Raw genomic sequence first — 22915 nt, forward strand, 5'->3', positions numbered from 1 at the left:
TTACTTTTTGAGTTTGAGACCAAATTAGTAAAACATGCTGTGGAGAATGAGGATTGGATACAAGAAATGAATTAAAAACTTGAGAAGATAGAAAAGAAAAAAGCATGGACACTGGCACCTAGGCTTAAGGACATAAATATTATTGGAACAAAGTGGGTATTTAGGATCAAGCTGAATGAAAAAGGAGAATTCACAAGGAACAAGGCTAGACTAGTATGCAAAGGATATGCATAAGAATAATAAATTGACGATGGCGAAATATTTTCCCCTATTGCAAGACTCAAAGAAGTAAAAAGCACTACTTGTATATTCCTCTTATAAAGGATTTAAGGTATACTAAATGGATGTCAAATCTATATTTTTGAATGGAATACTTGAAGAAGATGTCTATAGTAAGAAACTACAAGGATTTTTTGACCCGAGTAAGAAAATACTGGTATGTAAGTTGGACAAGTATTATATGGTTTCAAACAAGCCCCTAGAGTACAGTATGAAAGAATAAACAATTATTTGGTAAAGAATGGTTTTGCTAGAGCTAATGATACAATATGTACTTGAAGACTGGTAAGAACAATGAGCTATTTCTATCTAAGATCTTTGTTGATGATATCATATTTGGAGGGAAAGAAGAATTATGTAAATAATTTGTAGATGCAATGAACAAGAAATTTAAAATGCCTATGTTTGATGAGATCAAATTATTTGTTGGTTTACAAGCATATTAAATAAAGCAAGGTATCATCATTACTCAATCCAAATATATCAAGGAGATATTGAAAACTTTTGGAATAGAAGGTTCAAGATCACTTAGTACACGTATGGCTACATGACATAATTCTCTAAGAATGATGATTCTATTAATGTGAACCAACCATTTTATAGACCAATGATTGGAAAACTACAATATGGTGTTCACAATAGACTTTCTATTGCATTAGAAGTTGGGATAGTTGCAATATTGTTTGCAAGTCCTGCGAAGAATCATGTGGTGGAAGTGAAAGGGATATTGAAATATCTAAAAGGAAAAGAAGACTATGGATTTTATTACAAGAAGATTCATAAGTTTGAACTGAAAGTGTTCACTTACTTGGATTGGGCATGAAATGTTGATGACAGAATAAGTACAAGTGGAGAAGAATTCTCTCTAGGAAAGAGACTATTTTAATGGAGAAGTAGGAAGAGAAATTGCATTTCTTAATCAACAACTAAAGCTGCATATATGGTTGCGACAATGAATTGTTCAAACATGATATGGATCAAGAAATTGTTGAAAGGAATGAAGAAAGAGATCACTAATCTAGTTGTTATCTATTGTGACAACACTACTGCTATAAACATATCCAAGAATTTTGTAATGCACACTAAAACTGAGCATATTTATATCAAGTATTATTACTTGAGAGAGATATTTCAAGATAAAGAATTGAAATTGAAGTATGTAAACACTAAGGAGAAAATATATGATATTTTCACAAAGGCCTTTTCTATGATTCTCATGTGTAGCTAAGAGGTAAACTAGGGGTGATTCCCCTAGAAAGGGATACTTAAGATAAAATGGTGCTTTGCATAAAATGTATTGATCATAATACTTTACAAGTTGATGTAGATAGCCCTACTTTAGGAGTTTCCTAAAGTTGTAATGGAGAAAGAAGAACAAAGTTTTGTATTAGTCATACAAAGATGACATAGGAAGAATTCAATACTAACATGAAGATATCTACATGAAAAGATGCATGAGATAGATAAATTGTGTTTGGCATTGTTGTCAAAGAGGGAGAGATGTATTTCACTTAACATGAAGAGGGAGAATATTGAAGTAGTTACCTATGTAGTGATTAGCAAGAGGGAGAGGTTGACTAAAAGAAAGAGATTGTCAAACACAAAGATGAGAATAAGAATGAAAGTAAGGATATTAATAAAGATCCAATACTATACATATAGGGACTTTTCTCGATGCAGTACATGTTTTGGTTTGCATGGTAACTAGAGGTATTGTCATGAATGCCAAAGAGGGAGATTGTTAGAAAGTACAATTTGAAAAATTGCTATGTTTTCATTATCATCAAACATTATTGGTGAGATAGTTTTCTATCTTATTTGAATGTCATATCTAGATGATTAATGAAGAGGATTTGAGAACTTGGTCATAAGAAAAGCACCATGAGGAAACAAAGAAACTATAGCGGATAGTTGATTAGTTAGACTTTTACAAGATAAAGTGTTGTTTAATCATGTTACAAGTGAAGAAGATAGTTGTACTAAAGCAATGAAGAAGTGATCAAAGATTGACCAAATGCTTAGGCTTGATCAAGAAACAATGAAAAAATATTAAGGAACTTGAAGTTTGTGTCAATTGATGCTAGCATTGACCAAACATTAATATTGAACGAGTGTTAGTATATGTGCTAAACATAAAGGTAGTAGTAACTGAGTAACACATTGATGACCGAGCATTAGAACACAGTGCTGGCTGAGGGAAAAAAATTTGATGGTTTATGAGAAATCATAATTTCCAGCCAACAACATTGATTTCTTGGAAATTATAAAGCATGTTGAAGATAAGGATGGATAACCTAAGACATTTAAATCAAGGGAAACTATGTTTTCACAATTTCTATGCAAGGATTCAAGGAGAAGTTTGGAAAAGTTTCTAGTAGAGAAAATAAGAGATGAAATGTTCAAAAGATTTGATGAATTTGACCTAACCCTAATATCTATAATGGTGTTTAAGTGGAAAAAGATCAAAATTACCTATTTAAGGAGGTATAAGGGCTAACCTAGAAAGGTTGGAGCAGTGTTGATGCTATTGATTCATGAACTTAAGAACAAGGTTGAGAAGAGTTGAGAAGAGGTTAAGAGTGGTTCTTTGAAGGATTTTCAAGAAAATCAGAGACCGTGTAAACAATTAAGGTTAGTCAGTGGATCAATATTTTAGCCAAACTAAGATCTATATTTTTAAAGTCAGTTATATTTTCTAGATCAAACCTGTTGTTACTTTCTAACCATTATAACAGTATTGAAGTCCTATAATCAAGGTTGATCTAATAGTCATATGTAAACCCTATAATCAAGGTGGAATTCTAATGGAATGTTCTAAAGTCCTCTAGAAAGGCCACAACTTATAGGGTGATTAAATCCTTTAATAAGGTCACATTTGACAGTGCATTTTGTAACATTTAATAGGGTTGGCTCATAATAGAGCTCACTTCACAAGAGTGAAAATATTGGTGACATTTTATTGGTGGGTTTTCCCAAATTTTGTTTCTACATTAAAATCTAGTGTCAAACTAGTGTGGATGTTGTTTGTGATGATTTACTATTAATTTTTACATCCTACAAGTCTTTTATATTCATGATAGTGGATTGTTAGTTTATGTTACTAGCAGTTTACTATAGAGGTCAACGTGATGGATGTTAAGATCTAAAATTGATTAAGTGTATGTTTGTTCAATTATTATATATGGACCTTGGATAAATGATTAACCCCCTCTTAGTTATTATAAATATTCTAGCATGAGCATCTAGAAGTTCATTCTGAGCTATTATAAATATTCTAGCATGAGCATCTAGAAGTTCATTTTGAGTGACAGGTTGTTCATGTTGAGAAACAACAAGTATTTTCTGAATACTCAAAAGAGCAAACTGAAATACATAAAGTTCTACCTAAGCCAATCTACAATGTGAACCTAAAGTAGAAGAAATAATACAAGAACATACTTTATCAAAGTATGTAATAAAACATTATGCACTTGATCAAGTAATTGGAGACAAAGACTTTGGAGTTATCACAAGGAAAAGATCAAGAAGAAAATGTTCACTATGTGAATTTGAGCCCAAATCAATAAAAGATGTTGGATAATGTGATCTAAATTAAAGAAATGAATGAAGAGATTGAATAGATAGAAGAATAAAACTTACTCACTAGTACCTAGGCCAAAAGATAAGAATGTTATTGGAATAAAGTGGGTATTCAAAAATAAACTAAATAGAAAGTAGAAGTAATAAGAAATAGAGAAATGATAGTTTTAAAGGGATATACATAAGAAGAAGGAATTGAATATAGGGATACATTTTCTCCTATTGCAAGATCAGAAGGAGTAACAACATTTCTTGCATATGATTCTTACAAAAGATTCAAATTATAACAGATGGATGTTAAGTCTACATTTTTTAATGAAATTATGGAAGAAGTCTATATTGAACAAGCTGAAGAATTTGTTGATCTAAATAACAAAGATATGGTATGTAAGTTTAAAAAACCTTTTTATAGATTGAAACAAGCCCCTAGAGCATGGTATTAAAGTATGTAGACATATTTGAAAAAGAATGGTTTTGGATGGAGAAATGAAATTAGAAATATGTACTTGAATACTAATTTTGACAAAGAGATAATATTAGTTGAGATATTTACTGACAATATCATATTTGGAGGAAATGATGCATTGTGTAAGTCATTTGAAGATCAAATGAGACAAGAGCTTGAGATGTCCATGTTTGAAAAAATAAATTTTTTTGTTGGCTTACCAGTGTATCAAATGAATAAAGGTATCTAAATTACACAATCAAAGTATATCAAGGAGATACTGAAAATGTTTCATATGGAAGAAACAAGACAAGATGTAACACCCATTGCTATTGAATATAAATTGTCAAAGAATGATGATTCTATTAATGTAAAATAAACCTTGTATAGATCAATGATTGGTAAGATGCAATATGTTGTTCTTAGAAGACACAATATTGCACTAGCATTTGGAATTTTTGCTAGATTTTCTACAAATCCTAAGGACAATAACATGATGGTAGTGAAAAGATTAGTAGGATAGCTAAAAGGAATAGAGGATTATGGAAGCTACTACAGGAAGAATGATAAGTTTGCGTTGAAAGTGTATACTAATGTGGATTGCACTTGTAATGTTGATGATAGAAAGAGTACATATGATGGAGCTTTCTTTCTAGGAAAGGGACTAGTTTCATGGGCAAGTAAGAAGCAAATTTGTATTTCTCAATCCACAACAAAAGTTAAATATGTAGCTATAATAGTCAATTATTTTAATGTAGTGTAGATCAAGAAATTGTTGAAAGGAATCAAGGAAGAGACCACTAAAACTATTATTATTTTATGTGATAACACAACTTATATAAACATAATAAAAAATCTTATGATGCATACAAAGACCAAACATATTTCTATCAAATATCATTACTTGAGAGAGTTAGTGCAAGACAAAGAAGTAAGATTGGAATATGTAAATAAAAATGAACAAATTGCTAATATATTCATGAAAACTTTACCTAAGGATATACATGAATATTCAAGAGGAAAAATAGGGGTGATTCCCTTAACTAAGTCTACTTAAGCTAAGATGGAGCTCTGCATCAAATGTGTTGATCAAAATATTTTGCAAATTGATGTAGAGGGTCACACTTTAGGATTTTCCTAAAGCTTTGAAGTGAGAAAAATAAATGTTGAATCAGTCATAAGTAAGATGACAGAAGAGTCAAATTCAAAGAACTGGCCAAGAGATATCTACATGCTGAAGATGTATGTGACAAAGTTGTCTAGTGATGGTATTGGAGTGTGTTTGGAATTGTTGTTAAAGAGGAAGATATTATGTAATTACCATTGTGAAGGGAGATATATTATGCAATTACCATATGAAGAAGAAAATAGAAAGATATGTTGCAAAGAGGAAGAGTGCATAAAGAGATAAATAAGTGAAAGGTGTTTCTATCAATCAAGAAAGTTAGAAGATTAAGAGTAGTATATCAAAGAGAGAGATGGTTGATTTCATGTTTTCATATGATAGAGGAATTCTATGTGTTTTTATACCTAGAGGTATTGCATATTAGAGCTGCATGGATGAGAATCAAAATGAAACTACAAAGGGAGATTGTTGGGCACTGAGATGAGAATCAAAATGAAACTAATGATACTAGTGAAGATATGATACTAAAGATAGAGCTAGATTCTTGAAGAAAGTATAGTTTTTTTTTTGGATTGCATGGTAACTAGAGATATTTCCATCAATGCCAAAGAGAGAGATTATTGGAACTATTTTTATGTTTTCATTGATGTCAAACCTTATTGGTGAGATAGTTACTACTAAGTAGAGTGTCATATCAGTATTATTTATGAAGAGGATTTAAGATGAAGAGATAACAAGAGGACCTAGTGGAAAGGTTGAGTTATGAAGAATTATAATAAGCACTTGATCAATTAGACTTTGGAAAGATAATGCATTTTTTAATCATAACACTCAGTGAAGAAGAAATTTGTGTTAAATCCTAAAAGAGATGATCAATAAATAATAAATACTTAAGCTTAATCAAGATTTAATGAATAAGATTAAGGAGCTTGTAGTTGTAGTCGAGCAATGCTAGTATCAACTAAGTAAACAATAGAAGATAAGAAAATTTAGTGCTAATTGAGCACTAATAAAAGAAAAAATAACAAAGAAGTTAGACTGACCAATAGTGAATGGTTAGAGTTAAAATTTTGTAAGCTAAGAAAGTAGTATAGTGATGACTAAGGTCGAGGAACACAATATTGGCCAAGTGTTAGTATTTTATAGTTTGTGAAGGAATCTCATTTCTTGGCTGACATAGTTGAATTCTTGGAATATGGAAATAATGTTTGAAGATAAGAATTGATGAGATGGAACATTTAATTCAAGGGAAATAGTATTTGATTTTTTTAATGCATGGATTCAAAGAGAAGTTTGAAGAAGTTTCTAGAAGAGGAAGGATGAAACAAAAAGATGGAAGGATTCAATGAATATGACCTAACCCTAAGATCTATCGTGATGTTTAAGTAGAAAAATATAGAGCTACCTTTTTAAGGAGATATAAGGGATAAACTAGAAGAGGTTAGAAGTTGCAAATTTATTGACTAGTGAACTTGAGTAGAAGGTTGTGTAGAAGGAGAAGAGCCAAGGTGAAGTGTGATTTCTTGAAGGGCTACCAAGAAGATCAAAGATAGAGATGATAATGGAGGCCAATCAGTGGATCAACATATGAGCTACATTTTAATCTATATTTTCAAATTGAGTTATATTTATTTAGATCAACCTACTATTACTTTCTAACCATTGAACCAATTTGAAATCCATTAATAAAGGTGACAATCTAATGGAAGGTAGTTAATTCCTCTAACAAGGCCACTCCTAAGAGCATGATTAAATAATTTTATAAGCTCACACCTAAAAGTGTGTATTGTAAGCTTTAAGAAGGTTGGCTCCTTACAAAACTAACTTCAGAAGGGTGAAAATATTGGTGACATGTTGTTAGTGGTTTTTCTGAAGTTGGGTTTCTTATTCATTACTCTGTTTCTACTATTTTCAAAATTTATGGTTTTAGGGGGAGCCCTCATGTATTACCCTACGAGGTGCCTCTGAAGGTAGGAGTAGCTAAGTTTTTGTGGAAATTGGGAGGAGTAGAGGAAACATTTTTTGTTGAAATGATCAACAGGGTCAATTTTCCCCACTTACATAATAGCCCATCATTTTTTAATCACAAAATGGGGTTGGAACTCTTAGAACAAAATTTTCAATCCCTACAAGATGACTATTTCTCACCCTCATTTTTGTGATTCTAAGGGATTTTTCAACTTGGCCTTGGGGTATAGAAATAAGCTTGGAAAAATTGAACATGAATTTTACTTTCCAAGAGATATAATAAGCAATGAGTACTTTTGGTCATGTGGTCATTAAGGAGAAGGTCTAGGGCTTTTTCATCATAGCCAGATAAATCTGGGCTAATAGGAAACATCATTGTGAGGAGGGTGGTTGAGACTTCTCATGTACAAGCAGCATAATGGAATGTGGATTCATACCAATTTGTTTTGGCCACTGCCAAGAAGGAAGAACTAGCCATGTTTGAATTACAAAGCAAATATGAAACAATTCTAGAGTCCTACAATAAAGAGGTTAAAAAGAGGATTGAACTTGAAAATAAGCTAATGGGGAGGTCAACAACACCAAGAATAACATACCCTCGGCCCCCAGTTGAACCCTTCAAATCCAATCCCCTTATAGAAATACTAGATACACCCCAAAGGCCACAGTATTACACTGCTAAAGATTTTGAAGAAGAAAAGAGTAAACTATGGGCCCTACATGTGCAGTTGGAGGATTAATATGAAGATAAATTAAGAAAAGCTCTCACATATTTGGGGGACAAAATTGAATGGCCACTAATTTATGGTCAGTTGGCTAGGTTGATTAGTGTCTGGGAGAAATTAAAAGCCAGTGATGAGGCTTTAAAGCCTATTGTGAATAAGTGAGTGAGAAAGGAGAAATAATTGACATTTTATAGTACTCTATCATAAAAACTTATTATGATCAAATTGAGAAGACCTTTGATATTTTTTCTAATCTTTTTGATTTTGACAATAGGAGGATTCATTTACAAAGAATAATAGTAGGCTAGTTGAATAGGTACAAGAGCTAGAAGTTTAGTTTGTTTCCTCGTGCCCTAGATAGGAAAAATAATTTGAAAAACAAAGATGAATGGGCAAAAGAACTTGATGATATATTTTGGTTAAGGATAACTAGAATTATAAATGAAACAGGGCATGCATGGTGGGCTACCACAACTAAAGAGATAGTGTAAGCCCAAATATTCTTTGATTCTTTAAAACAAGAATTTGTTGATATTAATAGGGAGGTAGAATATGTTATCAAAAGGCAACAAGATATTCTGCAGTTTGATTAGTCGGATGACACATTGTTTGATAAGTGGATGGTCGATATAGTTCCTAATGAACAATTTGAGGAAGTTGAAATGGACAGTGATGAGGTGCAAGATGATGAGGTTCAAATCATTGACACCATTACACAAGGACAACAACAAGAAGAAGACAAGAATGACTAGCTAGCTCCAATTATAGCTACAAAGGCCCAAGATGTGGACGTGACACAAAAACAATCAAGTATAAAAGTAATATTATTTGTCTAAGGTGAAATAAGTGAAAATCCAAAAGTGAAAGTTGATATAGAAACACCATAGGACTCATCATTGGCCAGCCTGATGGCAACATATTAAGAGGAGTCAGAATAATGGTGGCAAATCAAAAAAGCTAGTAACTCATTTTGATGTAACAAAAGTAGGCCTACCTAAAGTACATATTGTTGTGTTAACTTTTTGTTACATTGAGTTTTGTTTTTCTTGACACATGTCAAGTTTTCCATGCTTGAAGCTTGTTGCATCTCACATATTTAAGTGAGATCCTAGGGCTAGAAAGCGGGTATGATTTCTAATGTTTTTAGTCATGTACTTAGTTTGTTTTCAGTCCAAGTAATTTGAGAAAGCTCTATGATGTATTTTCTCTGCTAGTTTATGGGAATACATTGATACAAAATGATCTTTAAGTTTCTTCCTATGGTCATTCTAAATTTACTACAAAGTGTATACAATTTTCAAAGAAAATGAATACAAATTATGAGTGATCCCCATATTAGTTCTTTTTTAATTTTGTCTCCATTTGGTTACTTAGTTATCTTGATGTTGTATGAGTAAAAAGTTATGCAATTAAATGCAATCCTTTAGGTTGTATATCTTTTCATCACTACTATTAGTTCAATGAATTGAGTAAACTCTTTGATGAATTTGATAAGGTTTCTATAGTAATGAGAAGGATGTTTTGAATCATGGATTCCTATAAGAACTAATGATAATATTTGTTGTAAGGAAATAAATTAGATCTATAGATTTGTAGTAGACTCTAAACCCTATTGGATTAGGCACTAGCGAAATTAATTCAGCTAAAAGAGAAGTAGATCATAAATGGGTCTCAAATGCAAAATTTATAGTCAATTTTACTTTTATTTCCTAAAGATCTTCAAAGTTGGTCAATACTTGTTTGCATGAAACATTCTAGCCTTTGTTAGCCACTATTGCAAAGAATACTTGTAGAACTACAGAAGACTTTATGACCAAATCTGTTATATGGGATGTATTCTATTTAAAATGTCACAATTAGTTGTGTAATTATGGATTAAGGATGAGAATCAAAATGAAACTAAAATAGTTTTCATACAACTACAGTCAAATTGAATCATCCCTTAGGTATACCCAGCTTGGTTTTGTAGAACCTAAAGAGAAGGAAACCATTCTTGGTTTTGTTAATGTTGTATCCAAATGGTCTGCATGTGTAATTGAAAATAGGAAATGGCTAATCCTTAGGTTGCATAAGTGTTATCATTTTGGTATTGAAGCAATTTTGTTGCTTAATAGTTTCAAACACCAACAAAATGGCAACTCTACTAGGGAGTTTCCCAACACAACTATGAGAAGTACTATAGTTTCTTTGGTCCTATTGTGTACATGTGTGTCAAGTTGTGTAAGATTTTCCTGTGGTTATAAGGGGATGTTTTAGTGACAAACCTTGAGAATTTAAAAAAAAGAAAGAAAATCCAAAATACCACATTGATACACTAACGTATCCAACTTCTCCAAGTGTCTTATCTAACAAGCAAGAGTTGTTGTCATATATATCAGTGATTGGTCCATCTGTATCAGATATTTCTATCTCTACTTGTGTTTTTCCTCAAGGTTAGGAGTAATTGTAATTGTGTATTTTCCTAAAAGAAGGGTGGCGACTCGGTCAAGGTTTTGAAGCTAGTGCTTATTTAGTATGTAGTGAAATGGTTGACTAAAGAAAAAACACAACAGCTTACACGAGAGCCCATCTTGATGAACCAATGTATAGCAATTTACCTAAAGGTGGTAGGAAGAACTTAAATAAGAAAAGGATAGATCCAAATCCCACCTGGAAACCCAGAGGTAGTGTATCCATCAATTCGTAGTATCAACTAGTGATAGGAAGAGAGTCTTCTTCACTTAGTTTTGAATCAAAAACCACAAGACTCCTAGGAGGGATATTTACTACCCCAGTACTGAATGAAAGAGCATATCAAGATAAGGATATGTCACCAGTAGGGAATATATCCCCTAGAATAGATCTCATACCTGAAATACATTGTAGGTTAGGACTCAAGAATTCTTTTGGAGATCCCTTTAATCCTAAAGTAGTCCCATACACAAAACCAAATCTTATAGATCTAGATGACCCTACTTATTCAGAAGCTACTTCTGTAGATCCTATAAAATTACAATCAAAGATAGGATTTTTGAAGAAATGGGTTGTTGAGGAAGAAGCTAAGCACATTTGTCTTGAAAAAGAGCAGGAGCAAGCCACCTTGGATGCCATAATAGAAAGAGATTCTTTATTGAGAAGGATGGCTACTTCGAAGGAACGAAATACAAAGTTAGAAGAGAAAACTATGAATCTCCATATTGATGTGTTTGGAGATGTACAAAGACTAAGAGCTAAAGTTCAAGAACAAGAAAAAGGCTTAAATCAAAAGCAAGAACTAGTTATTGCTCAAGTCTAAGAGTATAAACCTATACAAGTAAATCCTATAGAACCCATTGTAAAAGTTGCAAACAAAGGAAAGGGTAAAGCTATGGGAATCCAAATAAATGAGCCTCAAGCTCAACCAAGAAAACCCACAAAACCTTCCATGTCAAAATTAGATTTAGAGCTGGACAAGGCTAGATAGGAGAAGGAAGATCTTGAAAAAGACCTTGAAAAGGTAGAGAATGAAGCTCAAGCTGCAAAAATGAGGAGGAAAATCTAGTTCATTAAGACTAATTTTGCATTAGCCTCATGGCCAAATTTATCCATCCCAACTTTAGCTTCTATACCTCCTTCTGGACCAATCGTTTCAATTCAAGGAATATATCAGTTTGCTCCTATCCTAACATCCACCACTTATACTCAAGCCCCTATCATCCAAACCCAACAATGCCAAAGTGTTCCTCTAAACCAAGCTAATATAGGAAGTACCTCAAATGTCCCTTGTTTCCAAAAGAAACCTGTATACATGGAAAAGTATAGACAAATATGATTTGGTAGTATTCCTAGTGCTCCACATCCCATATTGTCTGATTTAAGAGATAAAGTGGTTAAGTTCTTTGGAAATAATGTTGTTACTAGTGAAGAACATTTGAGAGCTTTCATAGATATGTTAAATGATTATGAAGTTGAACATGAAGATATGGTCATGAAATTTTTTGTTCATTCACTAACTGAGGATGCAAGGGATTTGTTCAAAAGGTTGCCAGATGATAGTATTACCTCTTGGAGTGACTTGGAAAAATTGGTCAAGGAGCAATATGGAGACAACATTAACGCAAGATTCATGATAAATGAATTCAATAATATCAAGAAGAATCCTAATGAGTCTACATTCAACTTCAATGTAAGGTTCCAGAAAGGTATGTACAAATTGTTTCAAGTTATGAGGTTGAATGAGGATTTCTGTCTCACAAAATATTTTAATGCTTTTGATAGAAAAATGGCTTATTAGTTAAGGGATAAGGATCCCAAAACTTTAACGAATTCCTATAAAGTTGTAGTAAATATAGAAAACACTAGGAAGGCATCTAGCAAAATGGGTAGGAGAGATGACCCAAATCTTTTCAATCCCAAGAATAATAATAAAAGGGAGGGTGATAAAACTCCTATAGGAAAGAAGCTAGAAGAACCTACAATAGGCCAAGTGTTGGAACTACTAAATAAGATGAATCCCACCTATTTCAATAAGCCAAATGTTTCTGAGAAAACCCTTGTGAATAATAACAATTTCAATAGACAAACTAGAATGCAGAATTACCCTTATACTACCTAATGGAAGGATGGCAAGCCAATCCCTGACTAGACTCAAAATGTAAAGGACAAGGATACACCAAATCCTCTACAAAGGAGTTCAATAAATTATAATGATAATGTGCCATGGTGCATTATTTATCAATCACCCCATTCAACAGAGTATTGTGTAGTTGCTTAGTCATTTGTTTCTGATCATAGTTTACAAACTGAGGAAGATGAGGAAGAGAAGAGTCATGATGACATAAGTTGTAATATGGTAAGCATGTGTAGTGACTATGTTTATTTTGATTTAGAAGAAATAGAAAGTGATTTGGAGAATAAGAAAATTGTTTATCAATTACATCATCAACAAGTTTTTTCAGAAAATGGAGGCTGTGACAAAGATTAGGTGTGTGTTACAACATCTGAAGTTGGTCATGTAAGTTTAAGGATGCCTTCTAAGGAATAAATTGATAGAATCACTACAAAAATGATCTCCCAAGTACATAGAAACTATAATTTGAGGAATAGAATAGCTAACAATGAAGTTGGGAAGCTTTATGGTATATTCATAAAAGATATCACACATAAGATTAAAGATGAAGACAAGAAGGCTAGTATAGAAACCTTCAAGGTTAAAGATATTAAAACTAAGAAGTGGGAACCTAAGAATAAAATACATTTCCAAGCTAATGAGACAATAAAAGCAACTATGCAATAGAAGAGATCAGGATCTGATAATTCCAAGAAAATAGTAATCCCTACTACTCATAAGGCTCCTATTCCAAGTATGATTTTTAAACCCACTATGTCTAAGCCAATTGATATGATATCCATGTTATCCCAAATCACTATTAAGATACCTTTGTCTAAACTCTTTAGAATGGAAGAGCATAAGAGTAAATCCTTGTCATGGTTCGGAGGGATAGGAAATAGCAATAATAATGTAGAAGAAAGTGTTATTTAGTAGACTCCTTTAGTAATAGAGGATAGTGGTATCATGTCTCAAATTCCCCAAATGTTCTTGGATGACTCATCAGTAGCATACATAGAAGATATTGACCCATTCTTTCTCAATCTAATTATAAAAGGGAAGAACCTTAAAAATTGCATGATAGACTCAAGAGCCTCTAACACCATAATGCCTTTCCAAGTAATGGAATCCTTAGGATTGAAAGTAGACACTACACAAGGCAGATGTAGAGGTATGGATGCTAGGGAAGTCCCAGTCATAGGTACCATATATGCTTTACCATTTAAGCTAGCTACATATCCTAAGGTAGAGTTGACCATGTCAGTCCTTGTAGTCGATATACCTCCACACTATGGAATGTTGCTTCCTAGGAAATGGAGTGCTCCTGTGGGAGGCAGTCTACAATGTGACTTAACTTATGCTACTTTTCACATTGCAGATGAAGCTATCAAGGTAAACAGAGAGCCAATGGTTAGTCTCATTTTAGGGGAAGAAATTGATAAAGATGCCACTTTCTTCTTAGATACTGGTGTTAATGTAGTCATAGCTGAATTGATTACCCAAGAAGTTGAGAATTTTTCTATTGTCATTGAACATGAAGTTGAGTGTTGTATGGACTCACCAATATTATGGACAATTTTCTTTCATGGGGCTAGTTCTAAAGAAGGTGCAGGGGAAAGAGTAGTTTTTGTTTCTCCAAAGAAAAACACTTTCAAATATTCTTTTACGTTGAATTTTTCATGTACTAATAATATAACTGAGTATGAAGCCTTGTTGTTAGGGTTGAAATTTGCTACCCACCATGGAATTAAGAAATTGCATGTCATAGGGGATTCTGAATTGATTATCTCTTAGATAAAAGAAACTTATGCATCCAAAAACAAAAGATTAATGCAGTACAAAAATGTTGTTTGGGATCAGATAGAATTTTTTGATGCATTTGGTATTTCGTGGAGAGATAGAACCCAGGATAAGATGGTTGACTTGTTAGCAAATCTAGTAATTAAGCCGTAGGAGATATCATTTGTAGGGATATCAGAAATTGATGTTTAGAACAAACCCTCAATACTTGATAACATTGAACATTGGTAGGTATTTGAAGATGATAAAGATATTGTTAATTTCTTATTAAAGGAAGATAAGTATCATGGTCAGGAGATGGATTGTAGTGACTTGGTTGAGACCATAGATGAGAGGTAAAAAAATTTTGGCTAGGAAGTTATACAATTGAAGAGTAACGAAGTACCTAAAGGTCTGGTTATCTTAGAGAATATGTTTGATAACCAAGATAGGGTAAAACATGGAACTAAGGACTGTAAGCCTCAAGAGCTAGAAGAGATAAATTTGGGTACTAATGAGGCCCCAAAGAAAGTTTACATTGGCCAAAATTTGTCAACTAAAATTAAGAAGCCCTTGATTGACCTATTAAGAAAATACAAACATGTTTTTTCCTGGTCATATGATGATTCGAAAGCCTACAGAGAAGATCTCTTTCAACATGTTATACCATTGAAAGAAATGTAAAACCATTTAGGCAAAAGTAGAGGCCAGTCAACCCAACCTTAGCCCCAAAAATGTAAGAGGAACTAATGAAGTTAAGGATGGGGGAATAATACAACCTATTAGGAATTCCACCTAGGTTTCAAACTTAGTTACTATTAGAAAAAAGAATGGAGATATTAGACTCTGTGTAGATTTCAAAAATCTGAATATTGCTTCCTTAAAAGATAATTATGGATTGCCAAACATGGAATCCATGCTGCAACAAGTAATAGGGTTTGAACTTATGTCAATGATGGATGGATTCTCAAGATATAACCAAATCTTGGTAAAAGAACCAGAACAATTCAAGACAACATTTACAACTCCTTGGGGAACTTATGTAGATGTAAGGATGCCTTTTGGATTGATTAATGCTAGTGCTACATTCCAAAGAGCCATGGATGTGGCTTTTCATGAATATATAATAAGTTTATGGTGGCGTATCAAGATGACCTCATAGCTTATTCCAAGAAGGCTGAAGACCATTGTGGGCATCTAGAAAATATTTTCATCAAAGCATTGGAATACAGAGTGTCATTAAACCCTACAAAATGTGCATTTGGGCTGACTAAAGGTAAGTTATTGGGACATATAATATCAAAGTATGGGGTGAGGATAGATCTTGAGAGAGTATTAGCTATTGATAAGGTCCCTAAGCGAAAGAATGTAAAAGGAATTCAATCCTTCTTTGGCCAAGTTAATTTTCTAAGAAGGTTTGTTACTAACTTTGTTGAGATTAGTAGACCTATTTCAAAGATGCTCAAAAAAGGAGCTACCATAGATTGGAATGGTGAGCCTTCACAAGAATTCTAGGATATTAAAACTGCAATAAAAAATGCTCTAGTACTTAGAACTCCTAACTACACAAAGCCCATGGACATATTTTCTTTTGCTTCCTTTCACACTATAGCTATAGTCTTGTTGCAAAAAATAAATGAAGGATATGAGCAACCAATTTCATTTTTTAGTAAGTCATTGTAGCCAACTGAGTTAAAATATGAGATAGATGAAAAACAAGCATATGCTTTAGTAAAGGTTGTTAAGGCATTTAGATGCTATGTGGTATGAGATATTATCATTGCATTTGTGCCCAGTGCTACTATGAAGGATATTTTTTCTCAGCAAGAAGTATTAGGAAGAAGATGTAGGTGGATCAATAGGATCCAAGAGTTCAACATTGAGATACAGATAGAAAAGTTGGTAAGAGTTCAAGGATTAGCTAAACTCATGGCTCAATCTAACTTAGATGCTAATCAGATAAATATGGTGACAGATCACCTCAAATCTGATTTATGTGACATGAATCATTGTGAGTGGTATACCAATATTATTCACTATCTACAACACCTAGAGGTTCCATCTCAGTTAATTGAAAATGAGAAAAGAAGCACTAAATTACAAGCTATCAGGTACATAATTATCCAAGGCAATTTGTGATGGAGAAATTTTGAAGGGATATTACTGAAATGTGTTGATCAAGAAAGAGCCCAAGAAATTTTTAGCGAGATGCATACTGGAGTGTGTGGGGGACATTATATGGCTAAGATTACTACACACAAGGTAATGAGAGCTAGATTATGGTGGCCATCCCTTTTTTAAAGATGCTCAAATTTTGGTTAGGAAAGGTGACTCTTGTTAAAGGTTTGTTGGAAAGCATAAATTTTTAGGTAATACTCCTTTTAAGCCAATTGAGGTTCAAGCACCATTTTAGTGGTGGGGTATGGATTTCATAGGTGAAATTTCTTCTAAATCTAGTACTAGCTATTCATGGATCTTAGTGGCTACTGACTACTTTACAAAATGGGTAGAAGCTATCCCCACAAGAAATGCAACAAGTAAAGTTGTCAACAATTTCTTGCTTAGTAATGTTATTTCAAGATTTGGTTGTCCTCAGAGAATTGTGACAAATAATGTCATGTGCTTCAAGTCTAAGGAATTTATAAATTTTTGTGACAAGTATGGAATAATTAGGTCAACATCTTTCCCATATCATCCACAAGGAAATGGATAGGCTGAATCTAGAAAAAAAAGCTTATTGAAAATTATTAAGGACTTTGGATGATAACAAGAAGGCATGGGACTCTAAGTTGAAACTTGCAATATGGGCTGACAGAGTAACTATGAAAAAAACCATTGGAGTGGCTCCTTTTCATCTAGTATATGGAATTCAAGCAAGGATTCCTCAGAATAACTTAGTGGGACTCTATAATTACATCCATTTTTATGATGAAGATATTACAGATGATATGCAAGAAAGGTTGGATGAGCTTGTAGGGAAAGCAAAAACCTGGAAAGAAGCATCTCTTAGGAATCAAAAGCTATAATTACAAGTCAAGACATTATATGCTAAAAGGACAGTGAGTAAAAGGTTTTAAAATGGAGATTTAGTCCTTATGTGGAATGCCAAAATAGAAGATAATGGAAAACATGGTAAGTTTGATCTTATGTAGCTAGGTCCCTATTTAATTGAAAGTTCATGGGGACAAGATTCTTATATCATCAAGGATTTGTTAGACAATATTTTTGAACTACTAGTTCATGGATAGTTCTTGAAAAGATACTTTTCTTAAGGTATCTATTTTTCCATGAACGTTAGTTTTAGGTTTCCTTATGTTCTTATACATTGTGTATATATTGTAAATCCATGTGAATATCCTTGTATAGTAGTTTTTCCTTGTTTTTGTGTTATGTCTTGTCCTTTCTTAAGAAGTTGTCATTACTGTATCATGTTTGTGTTTTGCTCTCCTAAAGATTCTGAATTCTTCCATAGACTTAGGTAGTCTATCATCCCCAAATAGAGTTAGTGTTGGTCTAATTTTTCACATGATGAAATTCCCCTTGCCTAGGTGCAAGAATCAGATTGAGTCCATCATTGGTGAGTAGAGTTTCTGGATTAGTCTTCCAAATTTTTGTTTGCCTTTTGAAAAATTTGCAAACCCTGTGTCTCATTCCTTTTAAAAGTTTTGATGCGAAATCCTTTTGAACTTTTTCAAATATTCTATCTTCTTTTAAAAAAATATTCTCACAGCTCCAAGATGATATCTCTCCTCATCTGATCGCAATGAGATCTATGATATTTGTTACTTTGTCATGGTGAATTGCACACTTATTATGTATAGCAAGGTAGCAAATGCCACAAAACTAAAGAATGATGCCATAAAATCGAGATACAGTGGTCGAAAAGTATGTTGCATCTAAAGCTTTTAGGCATGTGCCCTTTGTTAGTATTGTCAAAACAAGTGGGAACCTAGTAAAAGGTGGGCAGAAGAAATCACTAGGAAAATGATTTTCTTGATGATTCACTACTTCGTTATCCAGAAAGACAAGTATCTCACCATTAGAAACATAGTGAGTAGCCAAGAAATGTATTACACAATGGCCTCAAAATTTCTTGGTAATCGTGAGCTTTTCCAAGTCACATGATGAGTAATAACTTTTATTTCCAGAAGTATTTAATAGGGGGGGCTGGTGACTTGATTTGATTTTAATTGTCTGGTGTCGACTTTTGTTGAGACACCGAAGCTCACTACTTTGCTATCAAAAAATTTAGGCATCTTGCCGATTAGTGTCATGACCCCTCCTAAAGAGAATCTTATAATTATAATTGAATAAGATTTAATAATAATTCATATACTATTATCGATTATTTCAAAAAGAAATAATATTGATATAGATAAATATCTATGATCTATTTTTAATAATATAAATTATTATTATTCATAATAACTCTACTAATTGTTCATAATAGTATAAATTACCATTCATAATAAGTTATTTATAATAACATAAATTATCATTCATAATTATTTATATTATTCATATATGAATTCATAATAATATATATATGAATTTACTTATTATCATCTATAATAATATATATGTATCTCTAATGCAATAGACTATATATAAACTAATGTCATATCTGGACACAACCATTCAAGGCCAGTATACACATTGATATAAATGCAAGGGTGGTAGGAGGAAATGAAGAACACATTGAAAGGAATATATACCATCGAATGACAACCCAGTGGTCAGAGGAAAGGAAATGAATAAAAAAATAGGGAGTTGAATAGTTCAGAAACCATTAACCAACCAATCATAATTCTTACTATAAACTAGCAACTTCAACCCGAATGAACAATAATCAAGGGAATGACAAATAGAAGGAAAAAATATGGAAAAGGGATACAAATAAAAGAAAAAGTTAAAATAAACAAATGACCCCCAAAAGCTTCCCACTCGAACTATGAGATTAATATAACTGTCCAAATTTCATAAAGAATTCACCTCAAATAATAATATCTCTACATTATGATATTATTTGAGACTAAATAATTTTGAAACATTTATGAAGCTGAATCTAGATAAGCCCACATCTACGTAAAACTTCTTGTGAGACCAATCTTTCATGTGGCTATTGTTTGAGCTACCACACTTGGAAGGATTATTGCACTGTACATTTGCTGTGGAAGATTTCGATCCTTTGGAGTTGTATTTAAATTAATACTTCATGCTTAGAGTAGCAAGGGTTGACTTTATAGGGTAGCAAATAGCATTTTGTTCTTTGGTAACATTGCTTGCTATGGATCAGTGGTAACATATTGATCAAAGGTTGCGATTATAATGGTGCAACTTTTGAAAAGTATGCAACAATATTTGTTCTAAAAAACATGTTATTAAGAATGTCTAATATGAAGTGATATAGAAATAATCAAATGACATGAATATGTTAAAATTTAATCCTTAACTAGTGTGCAATTTCATTATGACATGCGACTTAAATTTCATACAATGAAGATTAGTTCAAAATGAAATTGCTTGAACGTCTTGTATTTGGTGCAAAATTAATGGAAAGTATTGTAATTAATGATGAAAATAATATTATTGAAGTAGAGATGTTATAAATACAGAGCCAACAACTTATTTAATTACAACATAAAATACATTCTAGCATATAGTCTAAATTATAGGCAACGAATAAATGTTTAACAAATGAATGGGTAATATTCCAAAGGTTGTAGACTATAACAATAAGAAATGGAGGAGGAATACATAGAATAAATATAAGAATTAAAAGAAATAAAACATTAATAATGAAGTTTGAGAAAATTATTTGACAACTACTCAACTAGAGTAAACAGATTTAAGATCAATACGGATAGCCATTTAATAATCATGGAAATTCTTATCAATGCTAGAAAAATAATACAAGATGATAGATATTTTTAAGGAAATAAAAAATATAGAGTGCAATCAACTTTGGTCAAAGGAACATAGTTAACATTGGGCTAGACATTACTGACACATGTTAACATTGATCTACATATTAGATAGATGGATTTGTAGAAAACGATTTATCATTGAACCATACAAAAGGAATTAGGAAGAAACATTGGAAAATACAAAACAAATGAATATTGAGTTAGCAATAACATATATATATATATATATATATATATATATATATATATATATATACTTTGTTATCAGTCATAATCAATGAAAAGGTAGAGCACCAGTTATTGTATTATGAATATATATATTATATACAATTATATATCAGTGAATTGCATTAGTAGAGGAAGACTCAAGGGAAGACATAATACTTATATAGTTAGTCTTTCATTAGTACCATTAATATATATATTTTAATTAGAAAGAATTCTCTATTATAAGAACAAATCTTAGGATATTATATTTTCAAAATTATATAAGTCTATTCCACGATATGAGTGAAAAGAACAAGCAAGAACTCCGAAAAAGAAAATATTTTCACTATGGTGAGGACTTTGAAAAGGGTCACCTATGCCAAGACGAGAAAGCTTGAAAACAACAAGAAGACTTAAGAAGGAATAAATTATGCTTCAAATGCAAGGAATCATGGGAACTAGGACATAAATACAAGAAGAAATGTCAAGTTCATAGAATAGAGGAAATACTTGACCTAGAATTAAAAGGGACAACACCAAAGAAGATGAGATATGAACAAGGGAACATCAATAACATTCAGTTAATGAACAAAGAGTGAAACCAATGGAGCTTCGAGGAAGTTCAACCATAGTTTAAAATATAAAATTGTAAGTTTTCTTAATTAATGTAATCATAAAAGTGTAAAATTAATTATTCGAGAAATGATTTAGGGATTTCAAATAGCTTTCCCATGGAGTCTACAATCAAGGAAGGTCTGCAAGACACCTTATTGTAGTGCTAGTTAAGGGAAAGACTATATAGAAACCCTACTGTATATAACTTTCCTATGGAGTCGGCAATTAAGGGAGGTCTGTTACACCTTATTGTAGTATTTGTTAATGGAAAGGCCATATTTAACTTTCCTATGGAGTCTACAATTATGGAAGGTCTATTAAGACACCTTATTGTAGTACTAGTTAAGGGAAAGGCCATATTTAACTTTCCTATGGAGTCTACAATTAAGGGAGGTTTTTTAAGACACCTTATTGTAGTACTAGTTAAGGGAAAGACCACATTTAACTTTCCTATAGTGTCTACAATTAAGGAATGTCTGTTAAGACACCTTATTATAGTACTAGTTAAGGGAAAGACTATAAAGGCATCTATCCTTCCTATGGGGTCTACAATTGGGGAAGAGCTATTATGATACCCTATTGTAGTACTAGTTAAGGGGAAGATAGTAAGGGAACCCTACCACTTCCCTATGGAATCTGCAATTAGGGGAGAACACCCTATTATGGTACTAGTTAAGGAGAAGATAGTAAGGGCACCCTATCAACTTTCCTATGGAGTCTACAATCAAGGGAGAGTAGTTAGGACACCCTATTGTAGTGCTAGTTAAGGGAAAGATAGTAATGGCTCCTTTTCACAAGAACCTTTCTAGCCAAATAAGCAATCCACTAAGTAGACCACCTCGTGTGGATGCCTAACACCTACTATCGGGGTAAAGGGGTCCAAAGTTCTGCTCTTGGGCTTAGTATGGAATTGGCTTGGATTAGCTTATTATTATATGAATTTCTTTGAAGTTTATATATATTTATATGCATGTATTGATACTTATTTTGTGGTTGCAAGGTTCATAATCCTAAAAAATAAGTATAGTCATTGCACATTATTAATTTTAGGATCTAATCAAGGTTATGTATGATGTGTCTACATTGTGTCTCCATGCATCAATCTGTATGGCTCGTGTTTTCTTTGTGTCTTCATACATTCATATGTATACTTTGCATTCAAATGCATACTACATGTGTGGCTCTTTTATAGAATAGAATGAAGTAATATTACAAGTAAAAATTTGAATGGGATCTAGTTGTCAATTTTATTATATAAAGTGAAACAAATATGAAAATGTTTATTGCTTGAGGACAAGCAAATATGAGAGGGGTGGACTGTAATGACCCCTCCTAAAGATAATCCTATAATTATAATTGGATAAGATTTAATAATAATTCATATACTATTATCAATTATTTCCAAAAGAAATAATATTGATATAGATAAATATCTATGATCTATTTTTAATAATATAAATTATTATTATTCATAATAACTCTGGTAATTGTTCATAATAGTATAAATTACCATTCATAATAAGTTATTTATACTAACATAAATTATCATTCATAATTATTTATATTATTCATATATGAATTCATAATATATATATATATATATATATATATATATATATATATATATATATATATGAATTTACTTATTATCATCTATAATAATATATAGTATACATATCTAATCGATGAGATTTACAT

Source organism: Cupressus sempervirens, chromosome 11 (assembly GCF_028749045.1).
Source record: "Cupressus sempervirens isolate cs-2001-9-10 chromosome 11, ASM2874904v1, whole genome shotgun sequence".
Lineage (NCBI taxonomy): Eukaryota > Viridiplantae > Streptophyta > Pinopsida > Cupressales > Cupressaceae > Cupressus > Cupressus sempervirens.